The sequence below is a fragment of the Rattus norvegicus genome, chromosome 16 (assembly GCF_036323735.1).
Source record: "Rattus norvegicus strain BN/NHsdMcwi chromosome 16, GRCr8, whole genome shotgun sequence".
NCBI classification, from domain to species: Eukaryota; Metazoa; Chordata; class Mammalia; order Rodentia; family Muridae; genus Rattus; species Rattus norvegicus.
In genome coordinates, this window is record NC_086034.1 from 5,892,178 (window position 1) to 5,918,451 (window position 26,274).

At 43.2% G+C, this 26,274-nt stretch overlaps 1 protein-coding gene and 1 pseudogene across 11 annotated transcripts in view; both read left to right on the forward strand.

Moving 5' to 3' along the window:
- The first annotated feature begins 4,508 nt into the window (after positions 1 to 4,508).
- Positions 4,509 to 26,274, forward strand: part of Sfmbt1 (Scm-like with four mbt domains 1) — a 119,626-nt gene continuing 97,860 nt past the window's right edge. For 4 of the 11 annotated variants that reach the window (XM_039094800.2, XM_063275678.1, XM_063275675.1 and 1 more), the window contains exon 1: positions 5,617 to 5,900. The gene's annotated coding sequence lies outside the window, so the exon portion shown is untranslated. Of the gene's footprint in view, positions 4,620 to 5,098; positions 5,239 to 5,616; positions 5,901 to 26,274 lie in introns of those variants that run through there. The other 7 variants (XM_008771006.4, XM_039094801.2, XM_063275676.1 and 4 more) reach the window with 5 other exon arrangements.
- Fdps-ps1 (farnesyl diphosphate synthase, pseudogene 1) lies at positions 5,907 to 16,250 on the forward strand (annotated as a pseudogene).

The window sequence follows — 26,274 nt, forward strand, 5'->3', positions numbered from 1 at the left end:
GGCCTGTGTGAGCCAAACATGTCTTTTCTTTTAGGAGGAGCAATGGAGAGAGGCGAAGAACCATGCAGGTAGACACTGGCAAGGAATGAACAGAGACCGAGAGAAGGAAGAAGAGAGGGAGGGAGGGAGGGAGGGAGATGGGGGAGGTCTGGCTCACATATGTGGGTGAGTAAGGAGGCAGAGGCCTAAGGAAATTACTTCATTAAGGAGATACTGGAACAATGAGATGGTTGTAGCTATGCGGAGGGGGGGTGCAGGAGGCGGGACAGAGAGGGACCCAGTGCCCTGGGGTAGGAAGGTCTGAGGCATCCTCACGGAAGGGAAAGGAGATTGGTGCAGATACCCCTGGGGATCAAGCTGGTAACCACAAGCAGCAGAGCAGAGAGAGAGTGGGACAAGGGAAGGCAGGTGGGGCCACTCTCAGCGTCATGAAGTGAGCCTCTCAGCATTCTACAAAGTGCATCAGGAAACCTCACAGAACCTTTGTGGGGAGGGCATCATGTCCACAATCCATGCTGCCAAAAGTTACCCCTGTCCCCATGTGCCTCTTCCATAACTCACCCCCAATCCAAGCTGCCCAGGCGGACCTGGGGCTGGTGAGGGAGCCCAGTGAGTAATGGTGCTACCAGCCTCATGATTTGATTCAGGCCTTAACATCTACACAATCGAAGGAGAGAACCAACTCCCTAAGTTGTCCTCTGACCTCTATATGGGTGTTGTGGCACCCCCCTCCACCCCCAGTATATATACAAAGGTTTTAAAGAGTTAAGGAACTGGCAGCCCTGTGGCCTAGCTCTGTCTCTATCAAGGATGGCTTGAAAGCTCCTAGTTTGCTATAGGGAATGCATACATAGCCCACCTACAGGGACCTTGGAAGGGGTACATGTGCGTGCGCGCGCGCGCACACACACACACACACACACACACACGCGAGCGCACAAAAGACAGGTGTTCGAATAGTAGTTTAAGCAGTTCCTTGTGGCTCCTTACCGTCTTCATTAGGAGTCGTGATGTGAGCAGTGGAGAAATATCAGAAGCAACAAGAGAGTTGGCTTCTGAAAATTTGTATTTGAATAAACAGAAAGACAGCATAAGTCCTGGTTGGAAACGTGAAATGTTCTAGAGTATTTTTTTTTAGAGATTTATTTATTTATGTATACAGCATTCTGGCTGCAGGTATGCCTGCAGGTCAGAAGACGATTGTAGATATTTTTACACATCTCATTACAGATGGTTATGAGCCACTGTGTGGATGCTGGGATTTGAACTCAGAACCTCTGAAAGAGCAGCCAGTGCTCTTAACCTCTGAGCCATCTCTCCAGCTCATTATAGAATATTTTATGTCAGAATCAGTTCCTATATTAATGCAATTCCATGTCAGTTGCAACACTTTTGGGGGGGGGTGGGAAAACATAGGGTCTCTCCATGTAGCTAGCACTGGCTGTTCTGAAGTTTGCCATATAGACCAGGATGGCTTTAAATGAATGGAGATCTGCCTGCCTCTGCCTCCTGATTGCTAGGAATAAAGGCCTGTGCCACCCCTTTTGGTCCACATGTTTTTTTTTTCTTTTTCTTTTAAAGATTTATTTATTTATTATATATAAGTACACTGTGACTGTCTTCATGCACACCAGAAGAGGGCGTCAGATCCCATTACAGATGGTTGTGAGCCACCATGTGGTTGCTGGGATCTGAACTCAGGACCTCTGGAAGAGCAGTCAGTGCCCTTAACCTCTGAGCCATCTCTCCCACCCTTTTTATTTTTCTTTTTTTTAAGATAGAGTTTTTCTATGTAGGCCTGGCTAGTCTGAGCTCATGGCTTTCCTTCTGGGATCTCCGGGTGCTGGAACTGCAGGCCATACAGCTCTACGTCCAGCTACAACTTTACTACTACTACTACTACTACTACTACTACTACTACTACTACTACTACTACTAGTATCACCCACCAACTTTGGATACAATTAATATTACTACCATCATTATAAGTGTCAGTGTACAGAGAAATGGGTTTCATTGTGCCGTTTTCATACATTTACTTCTTTGGAACAGAACACGATTAACAACAGTCACGAACGTTAAGCACTTACTATGTGCCAGCCATTGAACTTGTGAGGTGGCACTACTCAGATCCCCATTTACAAACCCCAATTGTAAGGCCTGATTGGGCGGTAACTTCAGGTCACAGGGCTGAACAAGTAAACCTTGTTTACTCTTAAAGCCCATGTTCCTTTTTCTTTTTAGATTTATTTATTTATGTATTTATTTATTTACTTATTTGGGTTTTTTTTTTTTTTTGAGACTGGGTTTTACAGTGTAGTCTTGGCAGTCTAGAAAACACTCTGTTGACCAGCGATCTGCCTACCTCTGACTCCTAAATACTGGGATTAAAGGGATTTGTTTAAAAAAAACATGAGTGTTGGTGTCTGAGGCACTGTATTCCCTGGAGCTCAAGTACAGGCAGTAGTGAACTCCATGTAGGCACTGGGAATTGAACCTGGGTCTCCTGCAAGGGCAGTATGCACGGGTAACTGCTGAGCTGTCTCCCCAGCCCTGAAACCAATGCTCTTCTCCCTTATATAATTATCCGAGAATGTGTATGGGCATGTAAACCCTATTTAAAAAACAAGTTTTCATGGTAGAAATCGACCCTTGTGAGATGTGAAAACTATTTCAAAGAACCGACAGTTATAACCATACAGTGTTTGCTGAAATCAAGGTCTGCTGGAGGAACTGGATGATTCTGAAACACACAAGCCAAAAGCAAAGGTAGCAAAAAAGTAGGTTTTGCTAAGCAAAGACCAAGGGGAGAATTATTTAATAAATGGTGACTGCATAAACAATAACCATTGTAATAGAGGAGGAAAACTGGGTCTACATTTTTTATCTATTTACTCCAAAACAGCAGAAATAAAATTGGACAGGTGATCATAGAATAAAATATGCAAAGAAATTATCCAAGTAGACAGGTGCATGAAAGCTCATTTTGTTAGCATTTGACAATGAAAACATTCCACAATGAAAACAAAAACAAAAACATCCAGAGGACTAGAATGACAGGTGAACTGTAAACTAAAACAAAAGAGTATCAGTTAGGGGCAACATTCCCATAATAACAAAAGTGAAAGAGTATCAGTTAGGGGCAACATTCCCATAATAACAAAAGTGAAAGAGTATCAGTTAGGGGCAACATTCCCATAATAACAAAAGTGAAAGAGTATCAGTTAGGGGCAACATTCCCATAATAACAAAAGTGAAAGAGTATCAGTTAGGGGCAACATTCCCATAATAACAAAAGTGAAAGATCTTTTAAAGGTTTTTTTTTTTTTTTTTTTTTTACATGAGAAGAGATTCAACTCAAGACAATGGATATGAACAACAGGTTATGTACAGAAGGGGAAATACAGAGAGCAAATGGGGAAATTTTGAATGTTTAGTCATCCAAGAATTGCCAAATAAGGTAACTTCAAACCATCACTAGGCATCATTAATGTCGGGGAGAAAAGATGTCACTCGGTGTTTAGAAATGTGCATTACATTCCTTACACTGTTCCCTGCTGGTGAAAGAACTGGGGCGACAGGCCATTCACAGTTTCCCACCTGAAAACTTTCCCACTCCTAGAAACTCATCTCGACTGTGGACCGCCTGGATGTGTTAGCAGATAACTGCAATGAAATTAAACACCCCCCAAGTAGGAACCGTATATCTTAAAAAAAAGATCATGCAAACAAAACATGTTAGTTAAAGTATCAAAAACAGAAAATGTGTGCTTGCAAGCACGTCAAGGTAAGTATCTATGTAGAAGTTTTTTTGGGGGGGGGACTCAAATTGTGTAGCAATCATTGAATATTCTTTTTACATTCCTTTTTTCCTGTTACTTTGTCTTTTCAATGGTGCTTACACTTACAAAAAGAAAAATTATCTGGAGTTTGTAATGTGCATATTTCCCAGGGTTGCCCCAAAACAAGAGAAAGATGCCTAATGTGAACACCCCAAGACATTGGTGTGTGTGTTTGTGTGGGGGCGCCTCCTCTTCTCTCAAAGACAGGAGCCTTCCTTTAGTAGAAGCCATGACTGAGGGCATCTTAGGCTGGAGAGTCTGGCCTCATTGGCGCTCCCGGGTCCCACTGGCGCTGGGATCTTCTTCTGCGGGAACTTTCCGGAGCAGGTGGGTGTGCATCCTATTGACACCTGTGCGTGCTGAAGAAGGGAGGAGTCGCCAAAGGTAGCTGCCCGCGGGCACCTTCGGATTCGAGGCTGATTCACAGCATTTTTGAGCTTCTCTTCTTCTCTTTGAAGTTCTTAGGTCACCCTTTGCAGCAAGAAGACGGATTTACAAAGCGCCTCTCCGAAGGCGTTCGAGTCCGACGCAGTAGACGGGCACTAGAGTGCTTTGCTAGATGTCAAAAGACGTGAAGGATTCGCGACGTGGCCCGGCCGGCGGGCGCAGCTCCTTCGGCAGCAGCACGCGCCCTTTAGGGACCTGCAGGGCTGCTGCCTCTCTGCTAATACCATCTTGCTCGAGGTGGTCACGTGCGGGCTACAGTGGCGCGCTTCGCCCGGGACGGATGGATCAGGGACTTAGCCGGGTTCCGAGCCGCTCTGTCCAGAAGCCGAGGTGAGGTCTTTCTCTCCAGAATCCAAGCAGGGCCAGGACTCGCCCCCGGAACCCGAGGACGCGTCTCCAAGCCGTGCTCGGTCCATGGCGCCGTCGGGGATCAGAGGCCCACGCCGCGCCGCCCAGCGCCACGGCCTCGCGGGTGTCTTCGGCGAGGTGCGGACAGGGGACCCGAGAAAAGCGGCGGGTAATGGACCCGGGCCCACGGACGCGTCGTCTCCCATGCAGCACCAGCTCCGCGAGTCGGTGGGCGCGGGGAGGCCAGGTCGGGAGTGCCACGCGCGAGAGGCGAGGGGCGCGGGTTGCCGGGAGGACCGCGGAGCTGGGGGGTTGTGGGGGGGGCGCGGGCGCATGCGCCTTGCGTCCGTGCCATATTGGAATGAGTCGGAGCGCGGAGCGCCGCCGCCGCCGCCTCCGCCGGAGCGCGGGTGCAGGGGGGCGGGGAGAGCTGCCGGCCGCCCCGCTCTGCCGGGCCCAGCAGGAAGGAGGGCGCGAGCAGTACGAGCGGAAAAGGCGCCTCGCGCGGGCGAGCGCAAAGAAGGAAAGAAAGAAAACGAGCGAGCGAGCGTGCGAGCTAGCAGGGAGAGCGAGCAAGCGCGCGCGCGAAAACTCCCGTCAGGTAAAAAAGCGGGGCGGCCGGCTGGGCCTTCCCGCGCGGCGGCCTGAGGGGTGGTGCGGCGCCCTCCTGAAGAGGCCCAGCAACTTTGCCAGCGGGAAGCGCCGGGAGCCGGCGGGCGGCGGGCGCGCGGGCTGAGGCGCCAACGGGCGGCGGCGGCGCGTTGGGCGGGGGTACGGCTGTGTGTGGGGGGGGGGGACGCTGCGCCCGCGCGCGGCCTGGCGCGATCCCGAGTCTCGGCGCGTCGGCCGGCGGGGGCTGCGGGGACGCGCCCGGGCACCTCGCGGCCGCGGCGGAGGCCGGCGGCGCCGGGAGAGAGAACGGGCGAGCGGCGCGCGTCAGCCCAGCTGGGCGCGAGAGGCCAAAGTGGCCGGGTGGCGGCAGCGGGCGCCCAACTTGCAGGCTCCAGTCCCCTGCCCCCATCGAGCGCCCTCCCGCCGAGCCCCCGCGGACCCGCCCCCCCGGGCTCGCTCCGGGCGGGGCGCGAACCCGCAGCCCGCGCGGCCGCTCAACTTCGCAGGGCCCAGGCAGCAGCAGCGCGGTGACCGAGAGTCTAAGCCTCCGCCGCAACCGGTGGCTCCGGCCTCCTAGGCGCTTCGCCTGGGGAGGCATCGCCGCCCGACCCCCTGCGCGGACCTGGTTAGCGTCTCGAGGCCGCTGGGCAGGTCCGTGACCGTTTCGTTTTCTGTTCCCAAGTCTTGTTTTGTTCGCTGTAAAGACGGCTGGAGGGACGAGCCCTGTGTCCTGGGAAGCAAGGCCTGCTCTTTGCGGAGCAGAAAAGCCTTGTGAGACCAGAAATAAATTCCCGCGGAAAGGATATACGTCGTGTTAAGTTTCTCCCCCCCGAGATGCCAGCTGTTCGTGTGGGGTCTCAAACTAAGCTGTCAAAGCCAGGTCATCTTTAGAGCTTGCGGTGCAGTGGGGTGGGACGCTCCCGTCTCAAGTAGGGCTTTTTTTTTTTTTTTTTTTTTTAACTTGGTGGGCGCTCGCTCTTCCCCGCGGGTCACTCAAAGCAGTTACTGGCCCCAAGTGGCGTCTTGTGATTCCTGTATTCCTCAAAAAAGATCTGAAGGAAGTTAAATGGATTTTGTCAATATCTGAGTATGACCTCTCCTGAACCACGATTTTTAAGATGTCAGACTTAACTTTATTTCATCTGAAGCAGAATGAATGCTTCGAGCATGTAACTGTTGTTGTGTCGGCTCTCTAGATGGGGTGGAGGAAGATGAATGTGTTTTCTTAAGTACCCGTTGGGGCCTGTTAACGCGCAGCAAATGTTGAACTCTTCCAGGCCACAGGTAGATTCAGAGTTCAGATTTGTTTGCAATGCCAAGGAACATAACAGCTATTTGGAACTGGGGTGGGGGTGGGGGCTGAGATAAGGAAACAGTTGTGTTATAAAGTTATTATGTTGCCATTGACAAGCGGCCTTATCTCGGGGTAGGTGTCTTACCCAGTGTAGCTTTTGATCTCCCTTGTTATTTGCAAAAGTAGAATAAATAGATCACCATGCTTTTAGTTCTAAAATTTGGAGATTTCTTAAAATGAGATTTTTAAAAAAGTAAGTTTTGAAAGGTTCTATCTACATAAAATCACTCACAAATACGTGTCCTTATAAAAAGATTGGAAAAGCCATCTTGTTAGCTAAATCCAGAATAATTCTGTGAACTAGGCTTTTAAAGAAGGCATTTCAATATACTTAAGAAGGTATACCTTTCAAAGTTTAACAATGAAATCCCAGAGGATAGTCCAGCCTTGTTTTACACATGCATTTGCCTTGCTGGCTATATACATATTAAGATACAGAACATTTCCAGATTACCACCACCACCACCACCACCACCAAAGGTAAACACCTGCCCCTTCCCCAAGGCAGCCACCAATCTGACTTCTGACACAACCAATGAATTTTGCCTCCAAGCAGGACCCTTTAGAATGTGAAAGGAGCAGTATCAATTATGGAAGACTAGCAGGTGCCAGGATGCTGTGTTTTTATACTGGTGTAGGGTTCCAGTGTGTACAGGGTCTTAAGTCTCTGACCTTTGAGTTTAGTGGCCATAAGGACATTTTTAACTGAGCAGTTTTGGTGTGTTAGGATTGTGGTTTCAGGGAGTCTTTATGGTCATAGTCCGTTATGTTTTATCATTACACATTTTGGGATACAGATATATTTGTAGAGAGTAGGTTTGAAGGAAGAATTATGAATTTTTGAACAAGTTAGAGTTAAAGCTGTCAGTAGATGAATTAATTCTGTTAAGCCTAGAGTTTGCAAAGAAAATTGAATGAAAATTGATTTTTTAAAGAGTCCAGTGAATTAATAATATGGGTATAATGCTTTAAAGACCTTTAAAATGACAGGCGTTAACTTGATTTATGCATGTAGGATGCACACCTGGTTTGTCAACTCATTAAAGGTCTTAACAGTAAAAGCAAGAACAAACTATAAATAAAAATTATGTCAGCTGTGGTTTTTATAAAGTCCATTTTATTAAAGCCACTTTTTTTTTATTAGAACACTAACCAAAAAGTTGGGTTTTACATATCCAGTGGAAGTAAAGGCTGCAGTAATTTGCTACTATCTCCCAAATACCTTTCAATGTGTCCATATTAGAGTCTAAGCGAATGTTTATCTTGTTAGTTTCTTGCAAGCTCCTGGGTTTGTTCGTTTTTTTTCCTTTTTGGTCTGCAAAGACCCCCCCCCCCAGCTGGGGACCGAACCCAGGGCCTTGAGCTTGCTAGGCAAGCGCTCTACCACTGAGCTAAATCCCCAACCCCCTGCAAAGACATCTTGTGTAATTGAAAGTTGGAATGGTTTACTACCCATGTTAGAGATTTATGTGGAATATTCCACAAAAGTCAAAGGCCTTTTTCCCTCTAACCAGCATGTTGATGGGCCAACAACTAATTTAAATCTGGTCATTTCATTCGATGTTTACAGCTTCAAGAACTAATAGAATACACAGTGATTTCGACACCATTGATGAACTGCGTGAGTTTTCTGAGGCTTTCCCCCCCTTTTGAATTCTTAACTTTTCATTATAAAAACTGCTGAATCTTTGTGATGCGATTGAGGACATATATAAGAAACAGAAAATACAAAAGGGACTTTCTTTTCTTTAATATTTGTTTCTTTAGGAACCATGGTTTTTCCCTGTAAAAAATGCTTTGCCGTGTGTGTGCTCACAAATATACACACAGAGATTTAAAAATAAATGTTAAAAATAAAGCTTTGGCATCCTGGCGTCATGATATAGGCCTGCAAAGCCAGCATTTAGGAAGCAGAAGGATCAGGAATTCAAAGCCATCCTATGCCACTACACAGTGAGGTTTAGGCTATCATGGGCTACGTGAGACCGTGACTTAAAAAACCAACCCAGACTGTACAAAACCAAGCCACCACCAAAGTGCATAAATCTTCGCTTGCTCAAATGTGTGTAGGGTGCCCTTTGCTTTCATAGTGATAACTAGACTGGGCTTAGTTTTAGAAATGTGGTGTAGTAGATGTCATTTGAATTGCTTGTCTATGGAAAAGATGAACAAATGAAACTTCATTGACTTTTTATTATAGCCTTATGATGTTATAGTCATATTAAGTGACAAATACAACATATCATCTATACAGGAACCGAATGCTAAATATTATATTAAATTTTCCATTTTAGAAATTTAAACGGACTTTATGGCGTTATTTGGCTGATAGCTAATATTTTATAGCGATTTCAGTGAAATTTTAAAAATGTACCTGGCAAATGGCGCAGATTTGCTATGGCAGAATGTTTTTCTTTCCATGAATACAATTTGTACCCATTTGGATATTTGAACGCAGTTCCCCTTTATAGCAGTTGTTAAGCTGCTTGCAAGTGTCTGGGAGTTTACTTTAGGGAGTGGGTTTGTTAGGCTGCTACTGTACTTCACGTGACACCAGCCCCACTGGGGAATGATTTACGAACAGAAAAGTGGAGGTTAGGTTGTTGAAAATTCATGTTTAAGGTTTTCAGAAGTGATGGTAAAAAGAATAAGAACAAGTTATTAAAGAGAAAAATAGACTTTCCTCCAAGTTTTCTGCTGGATGGTGGTGATTCATTCCTCTAATCCCAGGACTCAGGAGGAGGAGGTGGTCTCTGAGTTTGAGACCAGCTTGGTTTACAGATTGAGGGTACACAGACAAACCCTGTCTTGAAAAGGAAAAAAGAAAGAAAGAAAAGTTTCTTTTCATTAAGTTTTTTTGTTCTTGTTTGTTCAGCTTTTTTTTGGGGGGGTGACTGTGGGCATGTGTGGAGGTCAGATGACTAATTTTTTGTTTGTCATCTAATTAGTTTGTCAAACTAATTGTTTACTTGTTCCATTTTGGGTTTTTGTTTTTAGATTTATTTATTTGATTTTATATGAATGAATGTTTTACTTGCATATAGGCATGTGTACCACATGAATGCTTGGTGCTGGTGGAGGTCAGAAAAGGGGATCAGATTTCCTAGAACTGAAGTCACAGATGGCTGTGAGCCACTGTGAGCTGTGGGACCCTGTTTGGTGTCAAGAATAGTGAGTGGTTTTAACTGCTGAGCCATCATCTCTCCAGTCCTTTCTGCCTACCATTTCACCACAGGACCTCCAAGATTATAGATAATACCCCCCACATTGCCACTTGAAGTGTCTTTAAAATAATATTTAAAATTTTATTTTATTATGTGTATTGGTGTTTTGCCTGCATATATGTCCATGAACAGCACGTATGTCTGGTACCCTTGGGAGTCCACAGAGGGGTGTTAGATGAGTTATAGACAGTTGTGAGGTGCCATATAGGTGCTGAGAATTGAACCTGGGTCCTTTGGAAGAACACCCAGTGTTTTAAACCTCTGAGGCATCTCTTCATCTCATGAATCGGACTTTTTAACCAACTGAGCCATCTTGTCAGCCCACTGCAGAAGTTTTAGCAAGAGTCTTAAAAACAAACAAACAAACAAAAAAACCTTTAAATATCACCTCATTCCAAAACCTAATCCTTTCCACAGAGCAGATATTCCTTAATTATTCTATCTACCCCAAATCAGTTTAGTAGCTAACCTCTTTCTATATACTAAACAAAACATAAAAAAGCAACTGACACATGCAGCACTGTGTACCATGTTAGAAATGCTACTACTCCCTGCACAGTAACACCTTTTCTGATAATGGGAAGTCCCTGAGGATTTATATATAATTATTCTTCTAGTCTGTTTTTGTTTACATTTTAACAAAGTATCTGCATATGAAAGGAATCTTATTTCTATGTTAGCAGTTGGTAGTTGTACTGAAATTCTTGTTTTCTCTTGGTAAGAGACATGGACCAGACTCGGATGAGGGATCCTTTTCCTTATCATTCTCACCATTTCCTTGTCTTTCTATCCTGCGTTAATGAGACCTAACAGTTGTATTTATCACCAAAATAAATAAATAAATAAATAAAATGCAATAGAACATGTTACTGTTAAAGAAAAATTATCAATCTTTTCAATTGGATGTGAAAATGATTGTAACCACAGACTTTCCCATTTGTGCCCAAGTTCCCCAAAATGACTCTGAGACTTCTCATATATGAATAAATCCTAGGCCAACAGCTTTGGCTTGTTTCTGCTAGCTCATAACTCAGTTATCCTTTTAAACTAGTTTAAACCATGCCATGTAGCTAGTCACCTCTCCTTCAGTTTTACGCGACCATCTCTCTCAGAGGTTGGGGAATCTTTGGTGTACTTGACTCTATCCCAGAGTTCCTCTCTCTGCCAGAACTCCCACCTCCTTTTTCTTGACTCAGCTCATTGGCCAATCAGCTTTTATTGACAGGTGATGCTTCCATTCAATACGAGAGATTCTCTATATTCCTCCTTTAGTCCAACAAAAGGCTCTTTCTCTTTCAATAATAAACTAAACAGTAATAACAGTTATGAAAACTATCAGGTAAGATTACATTCATAGTGAGTAGCCCATATATATATATGCAGATCTTGGAGAAGGTATTCTAATATCTAGCCTATCTTGGTGAGTTGAGAGTTCTGTACCTAAATCAATCTGTCGCAACTTGCATTACCAACCTAAAAACATCTTAGACCTTAAAACATTTCCCTAAATCCTAAACAACTTAAGCTAAATTTTGGGACTGTATATAATCTTCAACCCCATCAGAGGCCTGAGGAGGAATAAATATTACTGAGCATGCAGACACTGCAGGTAAGCAGCTTCTGAACTATAGACATGACAAGCTGACGCCTGGACAGTCCTCTAAACGTTCTCTGTGTTGTCAGAGCATCATCTTTAGCCTTCTGGCCCAGAAGATCTGACAGGTTTTTTTGTGAAGCAGGGCATATGAAGGACTGCTTACCTTGTCTTGGCAAAGCTTAGCAGTTGACTTCCCTGTGTCTTGTTTTCACAGTTTGAATGACATTCTGTCTGCAGTTGGAGCAAGGGCAATTTACTGGCCAAACAGCTAGTTTGCCACATATTTGAGGCAAACTCCATATGGAGGCTCTTTGATGCTTATCTTCTCTGAAGTAGAACGGGGGTGCAGCTAGGAGCAGACTTGTCTCATTGTCAAAATAGGCCTTTTATTAATAAAACATCTTTAAATGTCATATTCTGTAGCTCTCTGAGGTTTTTGAAGACCATTCGTCTATCTATAGTATATCTGAATAGGCAAATGTTGCTTGTTTCTAGCTATTTACTCTCTGTTCAACCTTGGAAACATTTCTGTAATTAACTAGAGTACTATCTAATGATGATCAGTTTGTTTGTCTGATTACCAGATTGCATATTCTAATTATCCTAAACAGTTTGCAATAGAAGCATTCAAGGACTAGAAAGTCACATTATATAGGTACAATACCTTAAAAAAGAGTTAAACATATATACATAGTGTGTTGTAGCAAAATATGATCCTAAATCTGTATTAATATACAAAGACCGTATCAATGTAAAATTATTTGACTTGTTGATATTCTTTGATCTAAAGGTAGGTTCAATAATCTACCCTTTCATCCTATCGTTCCTGTATCCCTCTTTTTCTTTCATCCTTTCATCCCCCTTTCCCCATAGCACTAGATAGGAGAGAAAGAAATCCCTGAATCTAACCTCCCTTATTTTGTTTCCTCCCCTGTCTAAGACTATAACAACTTGCAAACAACGCCCCCCCCCAATAACAATGATAAACTGTGGAACGACCAAAACCATCTATCCTGCCTTTTGGGAAGGGGTATCATTCTCTTAAAATGGCTTCCTGTTGATTTGGGGCATCGTTTTCCTTTTGTCCTAGCCCCCTTAAGAATTGGGATGTTGCTCAGTCTTAAGAAAGCTGTAGCGTTTGCTGTCCAGTCTTTGCTTTCTGAGAAAGTTCAGAGCTTAACTGAGGTCCTGACTCAAAACGGTCTGTGATGCTGGGTGATCTAGGCTAGTCAGTTTGAAATTGTCCCAGATGTAGAATTTTGAGAAAACAGCACTGAGGCAGTCTTAACGTAGGATCAAGCAGGATGCTGGAATAAATATGTCTCAGTGTCTTAACATCCCCAAGGGTACATCTTGTCAGGGCTGCCTGGACTTCACCGTGTCTGTAAACATAAAGCTCTCACAGGTAATATACATTCCTGCAATAACACGTGTGGAATGTGCAACGTGCACATTAATCTAAAGATTCTCTGCTCTCTGTCCTAGCAGGTCTTTTTTTTTTTTTTTAATCTATGCCATTTGAAGGAATGCCATGATAAGTCCTGTGGATTCTATAGCCAACAAGATTTATTAGCCATGTATAGCTGAAGTCTTGTCTGGAGACATTTTCATGATTCAGCAAGTCTCAGAGCTGTTCCCACGTAGGGGAATCAGTGATACAAGTTACCTGCTTCGTTGGTCTTCATGATTTCTTCCTTCCTGGGTGCAGTCAGGCTCTTCAGAGGGTCTCCCACATCAAATCTAACTTTTATCGATTTGGATAGAATCCACAGCTCCCCCCCCCCCGTGAAAAAAGATGCAAAACCTCTCCCCCAGCACAACACATTTCCTTCCCTCCCTTTTGAAGTTAGCACATCCTGAAGATAAACCGGCTGATTTAGTTCAGTCTTTCATAATCCAGTATCTCTCAACAGCTGTATTATCTATCTCATTAACACTTAAACATTTAAAATCAATAAAGCATTATTTAATCTATCTCTGGGAGATTCCATATCCCCTTCTGTTCTATGATCAGTTCCTTTACAGTCCGATTCGATCTCCCCATGATTGCTTGACCTGTATGATTGTAAGATGTATCTATAACATGTTTTATGCCATAACATCTAAATAATTGTCGTATTCTAATGGATACCTATGTTAAAGAATTATCCGTTTCAGTCTGTAAACACATCTCCAAGCAAGCCACCATCTCTAATAAATGTGTATTCTCAGAATCATCCTTTTCAGAATTTAAGGCAGAAGCCTCTTAGAATTCTGAACATACATCAGTTGTATAGTATACCAACACATGTACCTATTTAAAAATGTTAAACTCTATATTGAAACATATAAACTATTATATGATGCTCTAGAGTGCATCGTTAAACAGAGTCGTGTTTTTAACTCAGCACTTTGCATCTCTGTGGGTTGCTATTCTAATTCCTCAAGCATTTGTGGCTTCTTCTCACCTGCAACTACCTTTTCTGCTGTTGCTGTAGGTTTCAGATTGGATTATTTTGAAGATTCTCCTTTCTGATTTGAAGAATCCTCCAACCTCTGTTCTATGGCCTCCAGTCTAGCATTCCATCTTCTTTGTCTTTTCTTTCTCTAAGTCTGCTTTATTCTGATCTTAAAGAGAATATTTGCAACTACAATCATTATTGAACGTGTAATTATTTGCATGATGATAATCAGAACAAAGTTATACAGGATCCAAGTGAGCTCTATCATTGCTTTTTCTCCCATTTTAAACATAGACAATATTTTCTCCCAAGTATCTACCAAGTCTGTTGACTTTTCAGCTTTTCCCACCATTTTCACACGTCTGTAGTCAGCAAATATGTCAGGAAGGCTGCTGGCTGCTGGCTCTGTCCTACTCAAGTCAGTACTCAGTGTGACTCTGGGCAGTTGTAGGCTTTGCATCATGGGCCTGAGTTGGACAGGGAAGCTCTCTCAAACGGGCTTTTGACTTTTCTCTGGACCATGCACGACATGCTTGGGAGAAGCCTCAGCTGTGGTGTCCTAGGCTCCCATCTGAGAGAGACCGTGGAGCAGCTCTGGCGCTGAGTTAGCTCATGGTCCTTGCTTAGCCGACTGCCTTCTGCTAGCCTGGCTGCAGAGTGCTGGTTCCTTCTGAAGGACCTGTGCTTGTGAGATGCACTGGGCCTAGACTCCTCTATCTGTCAGGACCCTGCTAGGGAGTGCTTGTTCGTGCCTTCCACCTGGAACATTTTAGGCTCTAAGCCTGATTCTTTCTAAGTTTGAATTCTATGCTTTTCCGTCTGTACCCAAGTTCCCTGAAATGCTGAGACTTAATATATTTACATGAAGGTCATATATAAATTACATGAAGGATATAGATTTCTTATATATGAGTAAATATAAATGTGTAGTTATATTTGAATATATATTCAAATATATATGAATAAATGCCTAGGCCAATAGCTTTGGCTCTCTTTTGCTAACTCATAACTCAGTTATCCTGTTTAAACTAGTCTAGATCATGCCACATGACTAGTTACCTCTCCTTCAGATTTATGGAACTGTCTTCCTCAGAATTCAGGGCAGATCCTTGTCACTCCTGACTCTTTCCCAGAAATCCTCTCTCTACTGGAGCTCCCACCTCCTATTTTTTGCCTCTGCTCATTGGCCAATCAGCTTTTAATTGACAGGTGATGCTTCTATTCAGTACAAGAGATTCTTTCAAGAGATCTTCCCTACAAATTAGTTAAATATTATTAAGAGATACAAAATAAAAATTATGTAATGGAAAGTCAAGATATTTTAGAAGGAATATTTATTTCTTCTATATTTAGTAATTATAAATCAACCAAAATAAGTGCAGGACCCCGGGAGAACCCCCATGAAGCACAGAGCATTTAGCTCCTCTGTCAGAATGAATGGGCCCAGAAACTGGACTTTTATAACCAAGAAAAGCAGAGTTTCATCCGGCACTTCTCCCACATCGTCAAGGTGCTGCCTGAGGAGGAACTGGGACATCCAGAGATAGGGGTGCTATTACCCAGGTCAAGGAGGCAAGTACAGTTGGGGTCTAATGGTTGTCCAGGCCTTTCAGGAGCTGGTGGAGCCGAGGAAACAGGATGCAGCGAGTCTTCAGCCGGCCCTGACTGTGGGCTGGTGTAGAACTGCTCCAGGCTTTCTTCCTCGTGTCCTATGCCATCATGGACGATTCCTCACTCACTTGACTCACAAATCTGCAGGTATCAGAAGCCATCAACAATTCTCTGCTCCTGGAGCCTCCATCTACTGCCTGCTGAAGTTCTGCTGCAGGGAGCAGCCCTACTCCCTGAACCTGCTGGAGCGCTGTCTACGGAGCTGCTATCAGGCTGAGACATGGCAGTCTGTGGACCTCATCACAGCACCCCAGGGCCATGGGCATCTTGGTGGATACACTGAAAAGAGGTACAAATATGTTGTCAAGAACAAGGCCGCCTCTACTCTTTCCACCTGCCTACACAGCTGCCGTGTACATGGCCGGAATTGATGGGGAGGAGGAGCATGCTAATGCCTTGAAGATCCTGCTGGAGATGGGCGAGTTCTTTCAGGTCCAGGATGACTACCTTGATCTCTTTGCAGACCCCAGTGTGACCGGAAAGGTCAGCACTGACATCCAGGACAACAAATGCAGCTGGCTGGTGGTTCAGTGTCTGCTATGAGCCACTCCTCAGCAGCGCCAGATCTCAGAGGAGAATTTCGGGCAGAGGGACCCAGTGGATCTGCAGACTGTGTTCTTCAGGTACGAGGAAGACATTACAACCGCCTCAGGAGTCTCACAGAGCAGTGCTCTGCACCCTGCCCCCATCCCTCTTCCTGGAACTAGAAAGTGACCTCGAAATTGTAGAGGGTCTCAATAAATTATTGTTCAACAACAACAACAGGGACAACAACAACAACAAAACCCAAAAAACAAAAAAAGTTCAGGTTCAGAGGCGGGGTGTGGTGCTTTGTGCCTTTAATCTCTCAGCACTGGGGAGGCTGAGGTAGGCGGGTCTCTGAGTTGAAGGCCAGCCTGGTCTATAAAGGAGCTACATAATAGACAGACTGTGTCAAAAACAAAAACAAAAACCCCACAAAACAATAAACACAAGGTTGGTATAATCTCGAATCAACTAAAGATAAAATTCATTTAAAAAACAACAAAAAATCCCCAACTTTATTAAACCCCCTTTGTCTTTTTTTTAAAGATTTATTTATATGAGTACACTGTAGCTGCCATCAGACACACCAAAAGAGGGCATTGGATCCCATTACAGATGGCTGTGAGCCACCTGGAAGAGCAGTCAGCATTCTTAATCACTGAGCTCTCCAGCTCCCTCTCTTGTCTTTAGGTGATCTTTCAGTACTTTTTTCTTTCCTTTTCTTTGGTTTTCAAGACAGGGTTTCTCTGTGTAGCCCTGGCTGTCTTGTCAGGTTCCCCCCTCCCCCTCCCCCTCCCTCTCCTTCTCCCTCTCCCTCCCCCCCCCCCCCCCGGTGTGGTTTTTAGTATATGTTGAAATCCCAAAGTAGGGTCTAATAATCAAAGACTGCCTCAGCAGGAGGATGGACAGATTTGTAAGCTAGAGTGAGGGCAAGCAGGCAAAAGCAAAAGCTTTCTTCTTGTGTCTTTTTTGTGCACCAAGTCTTCCCACCTCAAATGATCCAGTTAGGAAAATCTCTCAGTCAGACATGGTGGTGCACACCTTTGATCCTAGAACACTGGAGGCAGAGGTAGGTAGAGCTCTGTGAATTTGAGGCCAGCCTGGTCTACATAAGCAAGTCCAAGACAGCCAGAGTTCGATTACACAGAGACACTCTATCTTGAGGGCAACCTCCATCCCCCAAATAGGAAAATCCTCACAGCTGTGTAGCTGCAAGGGTGTTAGTTGATTCCAGATGTAGTCAAGTTGACAGCCAAGATTAGCCATCATGGTAGTCAAGGTTACATACTTGGAATGACAACATAAGGTGAAATAAGGTATTTAGTAATTATTTAAAGAGCTCAAACAGTTTTCTTGGTGATATACAATTTTTTTTTATTTTTTATTTTTTGTTGTTCAGTTTAAAGCTACTTAAATATTTTGTTTGAGGTCAAAATTAATGTTTTTATCCTTTGAGAAGTTAAAATATTTTTTAAAGATTTATTTATTTTACGTGCATGAGCGTTTTGCCTGCGTGGATGTATATGCACCACGTGCCTGCCTGCTGCTGGAGAAAGTCAGAGGAGTTTCAGAGCTCCTGGTGCTGGGACTGGGGAGGCCGTAAGGCCCCCGTGTGGGTCCTAGGAAGAGAGCCCTGCTCTTCTCTAAGAGTAGCAAGTGCTCCTAACTGATGCGCCAGCTCTCCAGCCCCTCCCCCACCCCACCATGTATGTGAAACACACACATACACAAATTTCTCTTGTTAAAAAATAATATGTAACAGATTGCAGCCATAATTTCAAGATACCGTTTTGGTTGGTTTTTCTTGTGTCTTTGTAAAATAACCTTAGAATGACTAGACAATGACTAGACAGCAGCCATTACAGGTGCACATAACATATCCCTGCCTAGAGCATAAAAATAATTGAGGTATCTTAAACGTTTTAGCATTTATATGTATATTCTGTGCCAAGTGTAGGTGTACTCACCGTGTACAGGCAAGAGCCACAGGGGGTAGCAGGGGGCATTGGGTCCCTAGAGCTGTGGTTGATCTGAGCTGCCCTGTGGATGCTGGGAACCACCTTCAGCTCTTGTGCAAGAACAGCAAGTGCTTTTAATTGCTGGGCCGTCTTTCCGATTCCAAGTGCATTTTTATTATTCTTCAAATAAAGAAAATAGAAGTAAATGCCTGAAATTTTATATTAACTATTCTAAATGTATAGTTCAGTGCTGTCTTAAATATGTTCATATTTATGCAACTTTTGCCTCCATCTGTCTCCTTATCTCTTAAAAGTGAACTAAGAGTGAAATGACTACTCAACAATGACTCCATCTCTCTCTGCACCAGCACTGTATTTTCTGCTCGTGATTTTGACTATTCTAGGTACCTTTATATGCAGAATCAATTGTACAGTGTATTTCATTTATCATATTGTTCTCAAGGTTTATCCATGGTATAAAAATCAGAATTTTCTTTTAAGAAAATGAAATGTTAGTTACACTTTCACAGCAGGAATGTAAATAGAAGTCTCAGAATTTTGTGCACTGGGACTGTTTACCTCCCATGGGAAAACTGGAGGTGTCGAGCAGAGTGCAAGAGCCAACGGCTTTGTCTTTCGAAGCGGTTGAGACATACTTACTTACGACATCAAGGTAGAAGATGGGATTTGCTAAGAGAGCAAAGGCATAGGCTGGCGGGGGTCTCATTGAGGGGTTCCAGTTGGCTCATAGAAGGTCATATTACAGTCAGTGATGTCCCAGTGTTGTCCAGAAGTATAAAATATATACGTTAAAAGCTGCACATACCGCAGCTATCTGAAAGGCACACTTAGTCAGCCTACCTTCTCCTCTCACTTCTGAATTCATAGAAAACTACCAAACATTTAGGTAAGCTTATTGGCTTGCATTATTGGCTCTGTGCACAATGCTTTTCTTAGATGTATATTAAATCTGTATTTATAAATAGTGGGAATGATTTTGTAGAATTAAGGGTTTTAGGAGTTGAATAGTTACATGTTTTCAAAATGCTAAGGAGTTGTAAATTATTCTTTTGTTATTATGAAATTTTACTTATATGTGCGGGTGATTGTGAACACATAGTGTCTATATACATGTAGGCAAGCACTCATACAGATAAAAATAAATAATAAGCTTTAAAAAAGACTTGTAGTGGGCTGAAGAAATGACTCGGGTGTTAGAGAGCATTTTCTGCTTTTGCAGAGAACCTGAAGTTGGTACAGATTACTTAGAGCTGTCAGTAACTCCAGCTCCAGAGGGTCTGATCTGGGACCTTCTCTTGGCCCATGGGAACCTGTGATGATGTACTTGTGAACTCATGCAGATGCACGTGCACGCGCGCGCGCGTATACACACACACACACACACACACACACACACACACACAAGTAAAAATAAATAAGTCTGCTAAAACCTTCAAGAGTGACCAAGGTTCCTTCATTTAGCCCCACCCTGTGTGAGGCTAGGCTTGAATTTGCAGTCCTCCTGCCTGAGCCCCTCTGCACACATTAACATTATGTATGACCACATCTGTCTGTCTCTCTCTTTTTTTCTTTTCTTTTTTTTCGGAGCTGGGGACCGAACCCAGGGCTTTGCGCTTGCTAGGCAAGCGCTCTACCACTGAGCTAAATCCCCAACCCCTGTCTGTCTCTTTAAAGTCATATTTCTACCAACATGACCATTCAAGATAAAACTAATTTAATTTCATTTTGTTTATTGTTATTGAAGAACTAAAATATTAAATATTTTCAGTGATAAGTGTGTCTTATCATGTTGCCTTCAGATGGTGCTGCTATCTTCTGTCCTGTTCAGCTATCCAAAAATAGTGTGGCAAGTAGAGCTTTGCAAAATGGATTTTATCATGATAAAGTTCCATAATAGCAGGTTAAAGTCCAACTCCTTAAGAAGATGACATAATCTTTGATTGTCATATAAGTAATATTTTATTAAACTGTATTCTGTAAAAGAGTCCATTGTGTATAGAATTTGAGTAACATACTTAGTAATAGGTGATACAGCAAACCACTATATGTCACAAGAGACAGGTATGAGGATCTTGGATTTTAGGACAGGCTGGGCTACTGTGGTAGTTTGAGTATGTTTGGCCCATGAGAAGTGTGGCCTTGTTGGAGGAAGTGCATCACCATGGCGATCAGCTTTGAGATCCTATGGTCAAACTCCACCCAATATGGAAAAAAAGTGACCTGGCTGCCTTTGTATCAAGATGCAGAATCCTTGGGCTCCTCCAGCATCATGCCTGCCTGGACAATGCCTTGTTTTCTGCCATGATGATAATGGACTGAACCTCTGAAACTCTAAGCCAGCCCCAATTAAATGCTAAGAGTTGTCTTGGACATGGTGTCTCTTCACAGAAATGAAACCCTAAGACAGCTACATATACAAACACGCACGCACTCACGCACGCACGCACGCACGCACGCACGCACGCACGCACGCACAGGGTCCTGGAGGATTTATTAGAATGGCTTACAGGCTGTGCTCTAGCTAGTCCAACAATGGCTGTTTTCTCACTCGAGGACCAAGGATGTGTTGGTAGTTCAGTCCAGGCGGCTGGATGGCTCACCTGCTCTTCAGGATGTGTTGGAATCCAGAAGAAATAGGTTTTCGTATCATTAAGGACTGCCTCAGCTGGAAAATAGATTTAGCTAGTGAGGGTGAGCACAAACAGGCCAAAGCAAAAGCTTTCTTGTAGTATGTCCTGTTTTTTTTTAAACACTTTTTAATTTTTTTATTGGATATTTTTTAATTTGCATTTCAGCTCCTTCAGTCCTTTCTCTAACTCCTCCATTGGGGACCCTGTTCTCAGTTTAATGGTTGGCATTCGCCTCTGTATTTGTCAGGTTCTGGCAGAGCCTCTCAGGAGACAGCTATATCAGACTCCTGTCAGCATGCACTTCTTGGCATCAACAATATTGTCTGGGTTTGGTAGCTGTATGTACATGGGCTAGATCCCCAGGTGGGGGGCAGTCTCTAGATGCCCTTTCCTTCAGTCTCTGCTCCACACTTTGTCTCCTTATCTCCTTCTATGAATATTTTTATTCATAGAAGGACTGGAGGATCCGCACTTTGGTCGTCCTTCTTCTTTAGCTTCACACGGTCTATGTATTGTATCTTGGGTATTCCAAGCTTTTGGGCTAATACCCACTTAATCAGTGAGTGCATACCATGTGTGTTTTTTGTTTGTTTGTTTGTGATTGGGTTAACTCACTCAGGATGATATTTTCTAGTTCCATCCATTTACCTATGAATTTCATGAAGTCATTGTTTTTAATAGCTGAGTAGTACTCCACTGTGTAGATGTACCACATTTTCTGTATCCATTCCTCTGTTGAAGGACATTTGGGGTCTTTCCAGCTTCTGGCTATTATAAATAAGATTGCTATGAACATAGTGGAGCACGTGTCCTTGTTATATGTTGGAACATCTTTTGGGTATATTCCCAGGAGTGGTATAGCGGGGTCCTCAGGTAGTACTATGTCCACTTTTGTGAGGAACCTCCAGACTGATTTCCAGAGTGGTTGTACCAGCTTGCAATTCCATCAACAATGGAGGAGTGTTCCTCTTTCTCCACATCCTCACCAGCATCTGTTGTTACTTGAGTTTTTGATCTTAGCCATTCTGACTGGTGTGAGGTAGCATCTCAGGGTTGTTTTGATTTTCATTTTCCTGATGTCTAAGGATGTTGAACATTTCTTTAGGTACTTCTCAGCCATTTGATATTCCTCAGCTGAGAATTCTTTGTTTAGCTCTGTACACCATTTTTTACTAGGGTTATTTGGCTCTCTAGAGTCTTAACTTCTTGAGTTCTTTGTATATTTTGGATGTTAGCCCTCTATCAGATGTAGAATTGGTAAGGATCTTTTCCCAATCTGTTGGTTGCCATTTTGTCCTAATGACAGTGTCCTTTGCCTTACAGAAGCTTTGCAGTTTTATGAGATCCCATTTGTTGATTCTTGATCTTAGAGCATAAGCCATTGGTGTTTTGTTCAGGAAATTTTTCCTCGGTGCCCATGTGTTTGGACTCTTCCCCACTTTTTCTTCTATTAGTTTGTGTGTATCTGGTTTTATGTATAGGTCCTTGATCCACTTGGACTTGAGCTTTGTACAGGGTGGTAAGAATGGATCGATCTGCATTCTTCTACATGTTGACCTCCAGTTGAACCAGCACCATTTGTTGAAAATGCTATCTTTTTTCCACAGGATGGCTTTAGCTCCTTTGTCAAAGATCAAGTGCCCATAGGTGTGTGGGTTCATTTCTGGGTCTTGAATTCTATTCCATTGATCTAGCTGCCTGCCTTGGTACCAATACCGTACAGATTTTATCACTATTGCTTTGTAATACTGCTTGAGGTCAGGGATGGTCATTACCCCCCTGCCCCCTGGAGGTTTTTTATTGTTGAGGATAGTTTTCACTATTCTGGGTTTTTTGTTATTCCAAATGAATTTGCAAATTGTACTTTCTAACTCTACAAAGAATTGAGTTGGAATTTTGATGGGGATTGTGTTGAATCTATAGATTGCTTTCAGCAAAATGGACATTTTTACTGTATTAATTCTGCCAATCCATGAGCATAGGAGATCTTATGAGCTTTTCAGTTTCTTTCTTCAGAGACCTGAAGTTCTTGTCATGCAGACCTTTCACTTGCTTGGTTAGCGTCACACCAAGATATTATGTTATTTGTGAGTATTGTGAAGGGTGTTGTTTCCCTGATTTCTTTCTCAGCCTGTCTTTTGAGTAGAGGAAGGCTACTGATTTGTTTGAGTTAGTTTTATGTCCATCCACTCTGCTTAAGTTGTACGGCCACTAGAAGGTGTGGCCCAGATTTGTGTGAGTCCCACCTCAAATAATCCGGTCAGGAAAACCTCTCACAGGTGTGTGTGTGAGTCTTCCCACCTCAAATAAACCAGTCAGGAAAATCTCTCACAGGTGGGCCCGATGCCTGAGTTTTAGTTGATTCCAGATGTGGTCAAGTTGACAGCTAAGATTAGCCATTCCTTTCCTGTTTGCTTTAGAGAATAGTTTGAAGAAAGTAATGTCATTTTATCTTTTATTACTGCTTCAATATTACTGCTCAGTATAGATCTGATTAGTTTTTTTTTAATATCCTTATGATTCCATTTTGTTAGGTCATGAGTATTTAGAAATTAGTCTGTTTCTTTATTTTCCATTTTATTGCAATTCCCTTTTCAAAGTATTACCTATTGGTCCTCTGGGTTTCAGTGATATCTGTTGTATATACCGTTCACCTCATACTTTATTAATTTGGGTCTGTGCTTTCTTTGGGCTAAGGATTTCTCTACCTGATTTTTTTTTCAAAGAACCAACTCTTTGTTTTACTGACATTTAGGAGGTGTACCATCCCTTTTGTCTCCATTTCATTTGCAAAATTTATTATTCCGTTTATTCTAATTTTGGGACTGGTTTATTTTTGAAGATTTTGAAGTACACTATAAAAAAATTTTTTTTTGAGACAGGGTTTCTCAGTGTAGCCTTGGTTGTCCTGTAACCCGCTCTGTAGACCAGGTTCCAAACTCACAGAGATCCAGGTGACTCTGCCTCCCCAGTGCTAGGACTAAAGGTGTGCGCCCCACGTCTGATGCAAGTAGTAATTTTTAATGAATATAGTACATGGACACACTTTTCGCTTCTGAAAAGGAACACAAGTTCACTTGTTGGACTGATACGTAGATTGTCACATTTTCAGTGTTATGGAAAATAAAAGCAAACCAGATCATCTGGCTTGGGTTGGTAGCTCAGGTGGTAAGAGTGCCAGTTCAGCATGGTGAGTGTTTAATTTCCAGCACTGCATAAACCAGATGTGATGTTGCATGCCTATAATTCCTGCACTTGGAAGGTGGGCGAGGGAGGGTGAAACATTCAATGTCATTCTTTACCACCTAGAGAGTTTGAATGTAGTCTGAGATGGGTAAAACAGAACAAAACAGGCACCCTACCAGATTATTAGAGTTGTTTTTTAAAAACAAAACTGTTCTAATCATTAATACCTGTGATGCCACAGTTGCAAGTTTCATGTATTAACTCCTTTTCCTCATTCCACTTTAATGATCTTCTGTAACTGCTTCAGAGGAAGAGTTTTCAGTAGTGTCTGGATGTTCTTTCTTGTCCCCAGTGGTTTGAGGGTAGCACTTAGAGGAACTCTCTATCAGCCAAGTCCCTGCTTGCCTTTTAAGGCCAGAGCTTCCTTTTTGGACGCCTTGAGGCTGTATCAATCACCTTTTCTCCTGCGTGGACACAGCATTCTATGTACTCTTCTTATATTACAGTTCTAATTATTTGTTGGATGTCCCCTGGCTCTGTTAAGCTGTGAGCTCAAGGTTAGAGACTTTTTTTTTTTAAATTGGATATTTTTTTATTTACATTTCAAATGTTATTCTCTTTCCCAGTTTCCTGTCCATAAGCCCCCTATCCCTTCCCCTTCCCCTTCCCCTTCTTCTATAAAGGTGTTCCCCGTCCCCAACCATCCCTCCTTCCCGCCTCCCCACCCTGACATTCCCCACAGTGGGTGTCGTGGGGCAGCCTTGGCAGAACCAAGGGCTTCTCCTCCCATTGGTATTCAACAAAGCCATCCTCTGCTACATATGCAGCTGGAGCCATGGGTCTGTCCCAGATTTGTTTTGTTTTTCCTCTTCAGTACCATACAGACACTAGATAAATTACAACTGAAGACACAAAAATGCTAGGCTGGAACTGCATTTGTAAAGTTATTTTTATTTAAAAATGTAAATTTCCTGTAAATGAGAAACAATTGTTTCCTTAGATCTCATTCTGTCATTCCCATACTTAGAGCCTTCTATGAGGATGAAAATCAGCCCAAACCCTGTGTGACCAGCACCGCCTTTGTGACTGCGTCCTTGCCCACTTCTGCCTTTTTCAGTTGTTGTTCACCTTTGTGCCTCAAGGCTCCCTCAGCCCTCACTGTTCTTGTGTTCACGCCAGGCGCTCCCTTCCCGTTGCCGTTTTCTTCATGGTGCTTATTACTATACGACATGTCCTTGTTTTTAGCTAGTTTCAGTACATCGTAAGACTTTAAACCATATTTAATCAATACTAAAACTGATATATCTACTTAAGAATACTTTGGTATTGCTCCTTGCTAGAGAAATAGAAGTGCGTTCACTAATGCATTGTTGCTTGTATTTACTGTTGGGAAACCAGGTAGGCAAGAGCTGTCTTTGTCTTTGTTTCGTGAGCTTTTCCTGGAGTGCTAAAAACAAACACCCACCCTCCCTAGATAAGGTACCAACTACGGTCCAGCTTGGTGAGCTACTGTGTTTATTGGCTTGTCACAGAGAGGTTAGGGGCTCCTTACAGGACTGTAGGACACTCCAAAACAGCAGCGTCACTAGGTCTCATCCCGGTGTGGTGGCTCTCTCACGGCTGTATGTCCCAGGCACTGTATACTCCTGAGAGCCTGTACAAAAGTAATATACATGTGGGAGGGAGGTGTAGGCAGAAGTGGCTGGAATCTCAGGTGAGGGTCTATTGAGCCTCTCTTCCCTTTCTCTTGATCTTGAGGGTCTTTTGCAGTTAGTCAGAGCTGCTCTGGTGAAGATGGTGAAGACTGTTTGGAGGACAGACTACACTCTTAACTATCATGGCCTCCCTCGTTACTGAAAAGGGTGTCTGGACATATATGCATGTTAAGTGCAGGTATGTGGACAGCAAACAGTTTGGAGGCTGTTTAGTTTAAAGGTGAGAAGCCAGTATCTTACCATGTTTTGTTGTTTGCAGGTCTTTTCTCCCTCCCTCCCTCCCTCCTTTCCGATTTATTTCATTTTGTTTTAGTCTCACTCTGGGAATGAACTCAGGGTCCTCCTGTTAATCCTTCCAAGGGTTTGGATTCTAGCATGTTCTACCACATTTGAAGAACAGGGCTTATTTTGATTAATGTTTTAGGTTAGCAAGGTCCCTCTCCTCAATGTCACTTTAAAAAATTACTTTTTAAAAATAAAAAGCAAAACACACATGCACATAAAAAATTAAAAATCCTAAAATGTCATAGTAATTTATAATATCCATTCTCCCAAGGAAACCGAGCAGCTTCAGGTATTTGGCAGTGCATTCTGCTTTCAGCAGAAACATCCAGGGCTGAGACACCAAGCCGTTTGCTCTCGTTCTTGTGGGGTAGTAGACATGAGAAGCAACTCGTTCTTAGGTTTTATGTGGGAGAGGAGT